The sequence below is a fragment of the Hypanus sabinus genome, chromosome 18, assembly GCF_030144855.1.
Source record: "Hypanus sabinus isolate sHypSab1 chromosome 18, sHypSab1.hap1, whole genome shotgun sequence".
Taxonomy (NCBI): domain Eukaryota; kingdom Metazoa; phylum Chordata; class Chondrichthyes; order Myliobatiformes; family Dasyatidae; genus Hypanus; species Hypanus sabinus.
In genome coordinates this window covers 55,461,611-55,473,058 of record NC_082723.1, presented here as the reverse complement: position 1 = coordinate 55,473,058, position 11,448 = coordinate 55,461,611, and the positions used below count along the sequence as shown (strand labels likewise).

At 41.0% G+C, this 11,448-nt stretch overlaps 1 long non-coding RNA gene across 1 annotated transcript; it reads right to left on the bottom strand.

The window, feature by feature from the left end:
• Window positions 1-1,079: 1,079 nt before the first annotated feature.
• Window positions 1,080-9,422, bottom strand: LOC132407611 (uncharacterized). Its single transcript, XR_009516533.1, has 2 exons — window positions 9,353-9,422; window positions 1,080-7,351 (listed from the first exon to the last, which is right to left on the bottom strand). It is a non-coding gene; the product is annotated as an uncharacterized LOC132407611 (long non-coding RNA).
• Between the last annotated feature and the right edge of the window lie 2,026 nt (window positions 9,423-11,448).

Genomic DNA, 11,448 nt, shown 5'->3' with positions numbered 1-11,448 from the left:
GAATGTTGAAAGGACTATATAAGGTGGATGTGGAGAAGATGTTTCCTATAGCGGGGGTGTCCAGAACTAGAAGGCGCAGCCTCAAAGCTGAGGGGCGACCCTTTAGAACAAAGTTCAGGAAGACTTTTTCTAAGCCAAAGAGTAGTGTGGAATGCTCTGCCACAGACTGCAGTGGAGACCAAAACGACGGGTCTATGTAAAGGGAAAATTAACAGTTTCCTGATTGGTCAGGGGATCAAAGGATATGGCAAGAATGAAGGTGTTTGGGGTTGGGGAGCGGGATCCGGGATCAGCCATGATGGAATGATGGAGCAGACTCGATGGGCTGAATGGCCTAATTCTGCTCCTATGTCCTGCAGCTTTATGGTCTTCCATCATGGCAACACTCTGTCCTGTGACGTTTAATGACTGCCATGTCACCATAACACTCGACAACACTGCATCTTGAATAATAGAGAGGAGAAATTGGGAGGGAACGCAGAATGAATGGGATAAGTGTGTATTTAGAAACCTGGTATTACAATACTTAATACATATATATATATATATATATATATATATAGTAAGCAAAGAGTAGGTGTAATCTTGCAGAAAACATCAGAGATCACCATCCCACAACCACAACAGCTCTGGTAACGTCAGTGTTATCAGCACATGTTAATTAATTCCTGAGGCACGCAATGACCATTTCAACTAATGGACTGCAAATGTCAGTGTTCTAATCCCCACCATTACGATGAATGTTATTATTAGTTTTTCTTATTCTGTATACAATAAGGCTTTTTGTATGTGTGATTATGCAAAAGTTCTTTGAATTGCAGAGTGCTGTTCTAGGGCCTTTCAATGTTGCTTTAGACAATTACTGATAGTGTTCTATGACACATAAAAGATGCTTACTTTTTCAGGAAGTTGATGTCAACTTTTTGCATCATGCATAGATCTAAATAAGAACATAATTCAAAGCAGTTAATTATTATGCCAAAATGACAAGACTAAAGTGGCAAAAATCACTAAATCCACAACCAATGAGGAGTTGCCAACTGTAGGTTTCTATAAATAAAACAAAGTGAGGCTGGATGAAACATGTAACACATTTTATTGAACTCCAAAACCCACACAACAAAAGTGTGCCGAAACTCTTTATGTAAAAACGTCATCACATCAGACCAGCCACTGAAGCCCCAGCTCAGTGTCAGTGGTTGTGAATTATGTACATTTCTCCCAATGACATCACCCTGCGCAATGACCTGAATCACAGGAGTTACAATGCTTGGACGGAACTCTTTAAGTGACCCCTTAAAAGCAGAAGCAGATGGCTGAATGGGGTGATCAGTCATAATAGTGTTGAATTGTGCAGCAGATCTAAAGGGCTATGTGGCCTACTCTTGCTCCTGTTTCTATGATTGTACTTTTATTTACTAGTTGAACAATTAACCCTATTTTAAGCACAAAGTGAAAGATTAATAAATCTCTACTTTGCCTCTTGCAAAGCTAACTCTATCCAGCATACTACATCCTAATGCTGAAAACAATATTTCAAAGTGAATATCATCAACTTTCTAAAACTGCTGCCATTATCTGATTAATGTGAACTTGCCACTTTAACCTTTCTTCAGTTTATTTATTGGGAATGTGATGCTGCTGAACTCCTATGTTATATGGCAGATAAGTAAGACGAATAGTTGAATGAAATTTTTGTTTCTTGGTTTAATAGCAAGACTGTTAAAGCACTCAGAGAAACAGCAGGTCACAGACGAGGCTTCCTCAGGGAACAGAATCAATCCATACCATCTGAAAGCTTCTCTATTCATTGTTCATCTCATTAAGGTCATTTGCTAATCACCACAAATATCCAGAATGACAGTAAGGTTTTAAGGAAATTGGGGATTTAGTATGCTAGAACACTACATCACAGGAAATGGCTCTCCGGACAGTCTGGTATGTGCCAAACTATTAATCTGCCTAGTCCCACCAACCTGCACCCAGACAACAGCTGTTCACCCCTCCCCCACATTTCTCCCATTCATGTACTTTCCAAATTTTCTTAAATGTCGAAATCAAACCTAAATCTATCACTTCCACTGGCAGCTCATTCCACACTCTTACCACCCTCTGAGTGAAGAAGGGCTCCCTCATGTTCCCCTTAAAGATTTCACCTTCCACCTTAGCTCTATAACTCAGGTCCTCAACTCCTAGCAATATCCTTGTAAGTTTTCTCTGCATGCTTTTAGTCTTATTTATACCTTTCTTATAGGAAGGTGACTGGAACTGCACACAATACTCCAGATTAGGCCTCAACAATGTCTTATACATCGTCAACATAGCATCCTAACTCCCGTACTTAATACTTGGATTTATGGTCAATGTGCCAAGAACTCTCTTTATGACACTATTTACTTTGACACCACTTTCAAGAAATTATGGATCCATATTCCAAGATCTCTCTGTTCTACTGCACTCCTCAGTAGCTTACTGCTCACTATGTAAATCCTACCCTGGTTTTTCCTCGTAATGTAATGCCTCACACAAAGTTTTCTAGGCTTCCTTTGGGCTCTACAGCACAGAACAGGCCTTTCAGACCAACTTATCTATACTGACCAAGGTGCCTAACCAAGCTCGTCCCAGTTGCCCGTGCTTGGCCCATAAGACCAAATAAGATTTGCAAGGGTGGTCAATGATAGATTTGGCTACATTGGTGAGAGCTATAGATGAAAACAATAACTGATATACTGTATATTTCATATGTAATAAGCTGACAGTGGAAGTGACAATAACAATTACAACTTATTGTAAGCTCTCCATCTGCCAAAAGTAGAATTTCTCAGTGACCGACCATTTTAATTCCTATCCCATTCCTGTCTTGACGTGTCAGTCCATAGCCTCTTCTTCTGCCACAATGAGGTCACTCCTAGTGTGGAGGAACAACAGTTCATTTGCTGTCTCAGTATACTCAACTGGATGGCATGAAAATTGATTTCTCCTTCCAGTATTTCTTCCCCTTCCCCTTCCCTCTTTTTCTATTCATCAGTCTGGCTCCTTACCTCTTCTCACCTGTCTATCATCTCCCCTGGTGCCCCTCCTTCTTCCCTTTCTCCTATAGTCCACTCTCCTCTCTTACAGATTTCTTCTTCTCCACCCTTTACCTTCCCATACACCTGGCTTCAATTATCATATTCTAGCTAGCCCTCCTTCCCCTCTTTTTATTCCAGCATCTTCTCCCTTCCCTCCCAGAACTGAAGAAGGGTCTCGACCCAAAACATTGACTGTTCATACATTTCCATAGCTGCCTGAACTACTGAGTTCCTCCAGTACTTTGTATGTGTTACAAGGCATTTGAACTGGCACTTAGTCAGAAAGAGAGTTGGATACAAGCCAAAAGCATGTAAATGGGATTTGCATAGATAGTCATCACAGTCGGCGTGAATGCTGGGCCCAAAGGCATATTTCTACACTGTACAGCTCTGTGATCCTATGATACTTCAATGTTGGATGAGGCAGCACATGCAGTAGTTAGGCTTATCAATATCAAGTTCCCAGATTACACAACTGTAATAGTCTGTACTAATCTAAAACTAAGCATATACAAGAATGACTTTTCAAGATAACAATCTCTTCTTCTAAGATTTACAGAAGATATTGTAGGATGCAGTGCTCATGGGGAACTCCCTTTTGAAAGGTCTATGTTTCGATTCTTGCTTAACTACATAAAAGCTCTGTTTCTGATGGTAATTTGTTGAAAAGCTAAATGTGACAAGGTATAGATGCATCCCTCAGAGTTTGTGCTGAACTAATTAAGCTGATGACAAATAATTAAACTAATTCCTTCTGGTTGATCTTGATCCATACATCTCCATTCTCTGCACATTCAAGTGTCTTTCCAAGTCCCTCTTAAATGACAGGCTCTTGAATCATATCTGTTTCTACCAACACCCCTGACATGCATGTCAGGCACCCTTCACTCCCTGTGTTTAAAGAAATCCTGCCCCATACATCTCCTTTGAACATACCCCCTCTCACCTTAAATTCATGCCCTCTGTTATTGGACATTTCAACCCTGGGTAAAAGATACCAGCTGTCTACTCAGCCTAAGACTCTCATAATTGTAATAACTAGTATTAATTATTAATTGTATTGTATTATTAATTATTTATTATTTAATTATTTATGGTTTTATATTGCTATATTTCTTCACTATTCTTGGTGGTGCGGCTGTAATGAAACCCAATTTCCCTCGGGATCAATAAAGTCTGTCTGTCTGTCTGTTTTGCCTCTTTCACTCCAGAGAAAACAATTCATGATTGTTCAACCTCTCTTTATTGCACATGCCCTCAAATCCAGTCAGCGTCTTGTTAAGCCTCTTCCAGATCATTTTGGGTATTGAGTTTTACAGTTTAGGAGCATAGTTAAAAAACAAAATAACCTGCCAATTTTCTTTTGAGGGAGATTGTTCAAATTTAAGAGATGAGCGGTAGAAGACCAAAGATCTTGAGCAGGATTATAAAACAAAAGTTTTTTTATGATGTACTCTAGTCCCAGAACATTGATAGCTTTAAATGCAAATAAGAGAACTTTAAAATAAATTCTAAGAGATACAGGAAGCCAATGTAGGGTACTTAGGACAGAATTTATCCTGACTTTAGCAGTATTCTGAATGAGTTGAGGTTTATTAACAGATTGCTTTGGAAGGCCAATAAAAACATTCCAGAGTCTACAGTACCGTAGTCTATTTGATACAAAGGCATGAATTAATTTTTCAGTGTTATTACATGACAGAAACAGACATACCTTTGCAATACTTCTTGTGTAGAAATGCTGATCTGGTATTGAAATTTAAATTTGATTCAAGGATAACACCCAGGCTTCTTTACTTCTGCTTTTACAAGGGGAGCCAAGTTCCCAAGTTTATCAAGAAATTACCTCTTGGCTTTAGGGCCAATTTAAAGTATTTCAGTTTTAACTTCATTTGATTTTCGGAAGTTATTGTGTTGGCCAGAAAGAACTAGAATCTGCAAATCAGCAAATAGGAATGAGGCAAGGCCAGTGGAAACAGACAACGCATAAGTCTTTGTTCTTGCCATATGGTTGCAGTGAGGGAAGCAGCCATTTTGTGAGACTGTCCTTGCAGCTGCCATTTTGTGAACTGTCTGGTGAACTGGTTCTTCGGCAGGGACAGATGAATTGGAGCAACTGAATGGGGACACAACGAGTTTCTGCTAATGATCTATTAAATCTCAGACCATTTTCAGATAAGAAGCTATTTATTATGTACATAACAAGCTTGTACAAGGAACAACCTATAATCTGGTCATCTCCGTTCAATGCTTGGCTGACCTGGTTGGAGTGGTTGAACTGGACTGTGTTGGAAAGAACCAAAGACAGGACCTAGGGCAAATGTCTGGAGCCATAAAGCAATACTGCTTGTAGCCTTGGGCCACATTCAATCAGAGGATCACTGGGCCACATGTCAAATGAGCTTGAGCAAACAAATTGATATATTATAGATTGATCTAATAAGGAAAAGAATAAGAATGGAGAATTACAGGAGAACAGGCAACAACAACTCTATTGGGGACCAACCATCGCTGAAGTGGATAGCCCACATCAGAAATATGGAGATTATGTCCGGATCAAGGAGAATGCCTGGCCAGTGTAGATTTCTTTTCCTGGGTATTACCTTTTCTCTTCTTTGACTGTTCAAGAGGGTCAAGGAAACCTAGTGATTGTGCACACAAGTATCTAGTTTTGTAAATTCATGTGTTTGTTAATTGAGACAACAAAGGTACATCAGGAAATACAGATTCTCCCTGTGCCTTACTGATCATTATTATTGAGGGTTAATACTTGTAACGATTGCTCATCCATTTGTTTATTGCAGCCATATGAGAAGTCAGAGAAGATAGGGTGTTATCATCATCAGGCTTGACCAGGATATACAACTGTGTGTCATCTGCGTAACTGTGGGAATCAGGTTTATGTTTTCTAATGGGGAACATGTATAAGGAGAAGAGTAGGCGGCCAAGACAGCTACCCTGAACAACACCAAAAGAACATCATATCTCTTAGCAAAACTTCCCTCTGAGCTATGTGAGTAAAACCAATTAAGGGCATTACCAAAGAGGCCTACCTGGTTCTCAAGGTGATCTAGGAGGATGTTGTGGTCAATTGTGCTGAAGGTAGTACTTAGATTCAGGAGACTTAGACCTGAGACCCTGTTGGCATCAGGGGCATCATAATGTTTTTGACAGTTTTAGTAAGGACTGTCACCTATCCCTTAGAATCCTTTCCAATAACTTCCCCAATACAGATGTCAGGCTGACTGGCCTGTAAAGGATCTCTCCTGTCTTTCCATCACTCTTAAAACTAATAGAATTTTGGTCACAAGAGCCAAGTGCTCTCTGATTGCCTATTCCTTTCCCCATCTTAAAACTTAGAGTTGTGATCATTTGTACGTTTGAATGCTGTTCATAGACTTCAGTTTAGCATTCAACACAATCATCCCCCAGAAACTGATTGGAAAGATGAGCCTCACATACAAAATACTGGTGGAACACAGCAGGCCAGGCAGCATCTATAAGGAGAAGCACTATCGACGTTTCAGGCTGAGACCCTTTGTCAGAAAGCTGAGCCCACTGGGCCTGAACACCTCCCTCTGCAACTGGATCCTAGACTTCCTGACTGGGAAACCTCAGTCAGTCTGGATCAGGAGTAATATCTCCAACACCATCACACTGTGCACAGGGGCCCCCCAGGGCTGTGTGCCTAGTCCACAGTTGTTCACTCTACTGATCCATGACTGTGCTGCAACACACAGCTCGAACCACATCACCAAGTTCGCCGATGACACAGCCGTGGTGGGTCTCATCAGCAAGAACGACGAGTCAGCTTACAGAGAGGAAATGCAGCGGCTAACGGACTGGTGCAGAGCCAACAACCTGTCTCTTAATGTGAACAAAACAAAAGAGATAGTTGTTGACTTCAGGTGGGCATGGAGTGACCACTCCCCGCTGAACATCGACTGCTCTTCGGTAGAGATTATTATGAGCACCACATTTCTCAGTGTTCACCTGGCGGAGAATCTCACCTGGTCCCTCAACACCAGCTCCATAGCAAGGAAAGTCTAGCAGCGTCTCTACTTTCTGCGAAGGCTGAGGAAAGTCCATCTCCCATCCCTCATCCTCATCACATTCTACAGGGGTTGTATTGAGAGCATCCCAAGCAGCTGCATCACTGCCTGGTTCAGAAATTGCACCATCTTGGATCGCAAGACCCTGCAGCTGATAGTGAGGTCCGCTGTGAAGATCATCGGGGTCTTTCTTCTCGCCATCACGGATATTTACACTACACGCTGCATCTGCAAAGCAAACAGCATTATGAAGGACTCTATGCACCCCTCATACAAACTCTTCTGCCGTCTGGAAAAAGGCACCGAAGCATTTGGGCTCTCACGACCAGACTATGTAACAATTTCTTCCCCCGAGCTATCAGACTTCTCAATACCCAGAGCCTGGACTGACACTTTACTGTCCTATTGTCTTGTTTATTATTTATTATAATGCCTGCACTGTTTTGTGCACTTTATGCAGTCCTGGGTAGGTCTGTAGTCTAGTTTTTTTTTTCTCTGTGTTGTTTTTTTATGTAGTTCAGTCTAGTTTTTGTACTGTGTCATGTAACACCATGGTCCTGAAAAAATGTTGTCTCATTTTTACTATGTACTGTACCAGCAGTTATGGTCGAAATGACAATAAAAGTTGACTTGTCTTGTTTTGTCTCACAATGTTGCCCCATTGAAAGGTCAGTCACTGGGCATACTCATTTCTGACTACAAGGCCTAGCATGGCCTGCTAAATACTGTTTTAAGAAACTCTCTTGGATGTACCAAACAAATTCTATCTCATCTAGCTCTCTTACAGTAAGGAGGCCCCAAGTTGTATTGGGGAGGTTGAAGCCACACACTACAACAACCCTATTGTTTTTGTATCTTTCCTTAAACTGCCTGCATATCTGTTACCTGCTCCTCCCTGTCCAGTGGCTATAGCTGTGGCAGTGGGGAGTCTGTAGCATACCGCATCAGTGATTCCACCTTTCTTGTCCTTGAGGTCTACTCATATGGACACCATGGATGAGCCCCCCCCCCCCCATTTTATCTCCTCTGAGTCATCTGTGATAATGTTGCTGATTCATCATGAAAATTCTCTTTTACTGCTTTTACCTCTCTCTGTATCTCCTGTATAACATCAAAACCCTGGAATATTAAGCATCCAGTCCTGCCCTTCTCTCAGGCAAGCCTCTGTAATTACCACTTCTTCTTAATTTATCTTGGACTATTGATCCATACTCAAGGGTTCCCAACCTGGGGTCCATGGATCCCCTCAGTTAATGGTAGAGGCCCTTGGCATTAAAGAAAGTTTGAACCCCTGCTCCAAGTTCACCTCCCTTATGGACACTGCACATGACCTCATCCCTCTTTTTACCAATGTCATTGGTGCCAATGTGTACCACAACTTCTGACTGTACTCTCTCCTTGAGAATACTCTGTAGCCAATCTGAGGCATCCTTGACCCTGGCATCTGGGAGGCAACACACCATCCTGGCATCTCTTTGTATTCACATAATCTCCTAACTAAAGAATGTCCGCCTAACTAAAGAATCTTCTCTAATTATTGACCTGACTCCTCCTTTCCTCACTGAACCTCAGAACAGGTCACCAGGCCGTCAACCCAGTTGCTGCTGCTCTGCCCTGAAAGGTCATCCCCAATAACCAGCAGTATACAAAGGGGTATACCTATCACTGAGGGGAATGGCCACTGGCAAACTCTGCATCGTCAGCCCATGCCTTTCTATCCTCACAGGGGCGCCATGTTAGCTCAATGCTTTACAGTACGGGCAACCTGGGTTCAATTCCTGCCGCTGCCTGTAATGAGTTTGTACATTCTCCCCATGACCGCTGTCACGTTCTCCTTCGGGTGTAACGAAACGCCGAATTTAACGTCCGGATAAACCACAGTTAATAAGAACCAGATCGCAGTAAGATTAACCATTTACTGTTCACTCTTCACATTAACATATGGTGAAAACTGTTGATAAAACAATACAAGATTGATACAGTATTTGTTCCTTCCTTAATATCACATTTCAAGTGTAAATACTTGCAAAGGTGACTATAACTACATTACACTAAGGTGCAGTATACAGGGAGAGTTTACCTGCTCCATTGACTACTTTAAATACACTTCCATGCAAACTATCCGCGACTCTTTAACTAACGAAAGCATAAACATTATCTACCGTCGTTACCTCTAACAGGATCAGCATTAACATCTTAGTTCAATATATCGATTATCTATTAACTTACAGCGTTGCTCTCACTGTGATTTCTCATGCCTGCAAAACTGCTTGTGCTCAGGTGTGCCTCGTGGTGAGCCCCCACCCTCGCGCTAATTTCAAACCGGTGTTTTCCCACAAGACGCGGCGAAACCGGATGTGACGTCATCGCATGCCGATATATTTTACATGCAATGAATACACTTTAAACACTTCTAATTCTAACTAGAAAATACTATTGAATGAATTACTAAGCGAAAATATTATAAACTAAATAACTGTCGTAAAGACAGCACAACCGCGTTGGTTTCCACCGGGTGCTCCCACGTTCCAAAGATGCACCAGTTGGTAGGTTAATTGGCCATTGTAAACTGTCCTGTGATAAGGCTAGAATTAAATCGGGGGATTGCTGGGTAGCTTGAAGGGCTGGAAGGGCCTATACTGTGCTGTATCTCAATAAATAAATAGTCATATCTGTCATATCTAAACATGTCTATCTCATTGTTAAAACACTGCTTTGAGTTTTGAGTTTTGATGTTGGTTATTGAATGATGGCTGCAGGCACTCCCAGAAAGAGGGATTATTAATGTGGCATGTATTAGCACTTGGTAAGAATATGGAGAGTCCCACAAGGACTGAAGCTATATTTGTGGCTGATCTCTATGTGGCTTGTGTAAATGTAATACAACCGAGGGATCCGTAATCCACAATGGAAATCATAGGCTACAACATACTGGACAACTATGTCAAAAACAACAAATCCTGGTGTCTTGCATCCATATATATCCATTCAAGTGTAGAGATTACCAGAAAGGCGTGACAGAGAATAAGATGCTGGGCTACATGGAAACGAAGGGTGATTAATGGGGATAGCACATGCCTGATGGGCTGAATGGCCTGTGTGTGTGTAGGGAAGTCTGAAAATTAATTCCAGTTTTAAACAATTGTGTATTTAAAACTATTTTCAATACTTAGCTATAATTCCTTAACATTATTACTCTCTAACATTCAAATTTCCTCTTTTTAATCAATCTAAAAAATTCCATAAAGATTAATTCTGGAAACAACTCGGAAAATGTGGGATTAATTTTATTTTGATTTTTTCAAAATCAGTTCCTTGATGGACTTTTTGTGTGGCACCAGTTTTAAAACATTATGTACTTTGAAGTCTGAGAAAGCTTTGGTCTTTCCTGTTTACTCCTCCCACATACAATGTTGTTTCCAATGTATCTGGGAGATAGTTCCAAAACTGTTCTACCATGAATGAAACTTCATTCTCCAAATTCCAGGGCCATTTACCTCTGGGTACAAGAGCTACCTGGATCAAATTAGAACTCCAGTGTCATACCACAGCTGTGCAGATGCTAAAAGATGATGAGCTCATTACTTGCATCTTCCAACTATACGCCCGCACACCTCCGTGCAGCACGTTTGCAATGTCTGAGCTTTGCACACGTGTTTGTGGGTGAGTGAATGGAACAGGAATAACTTGTATACTACGATGCTCTTTACTCTTTCCTTTGTCCTTGCAAATATGCAAGCCCAAAGAAAACACAGCACAATTCGACACCGCCGTTTGCTTACTGACTCCTCTGTTATTGTTAGCTAAATGCTACAGCTGTATCCTCTAATATATTACTAACAGAGAAGGGGTTAAGTGGATATCTGACTATAATATGGATGTAAACGATAGTAACAGTAATAGTTTCCATTGATGTGACCACAATACTCATGCTGGGTCAGTCCAACAGAAAGCAAAGTTGAGTGGTTTATTTGCATAGCTACTGCATGATGATAATATTTATTAAGTATGCATACAAGTGAAGCCTATTTATCTGCACAGTATTTTGTTCCATTGAGATTAGTGGCAATGACTAAAGCACTGTTGACATAGCCCTCTGACTGTCCATGGTTTCTGTGGTTAATATTGACCTACAGCTCTGTCACTCCTCTGGCCAACGAACCACCTCATTTTGCTTGTCTGGCAATTTTCATTCTTTTCCAGCCAGAAATATTTGTTTTAAAATCGAATAATGGCCATTAAGTCACAAAACTATAAACTCGGTAATCTATGATAAGAAATCGATTTGCATTATCATGACTTCTGGTACATCACAATCAATTAGC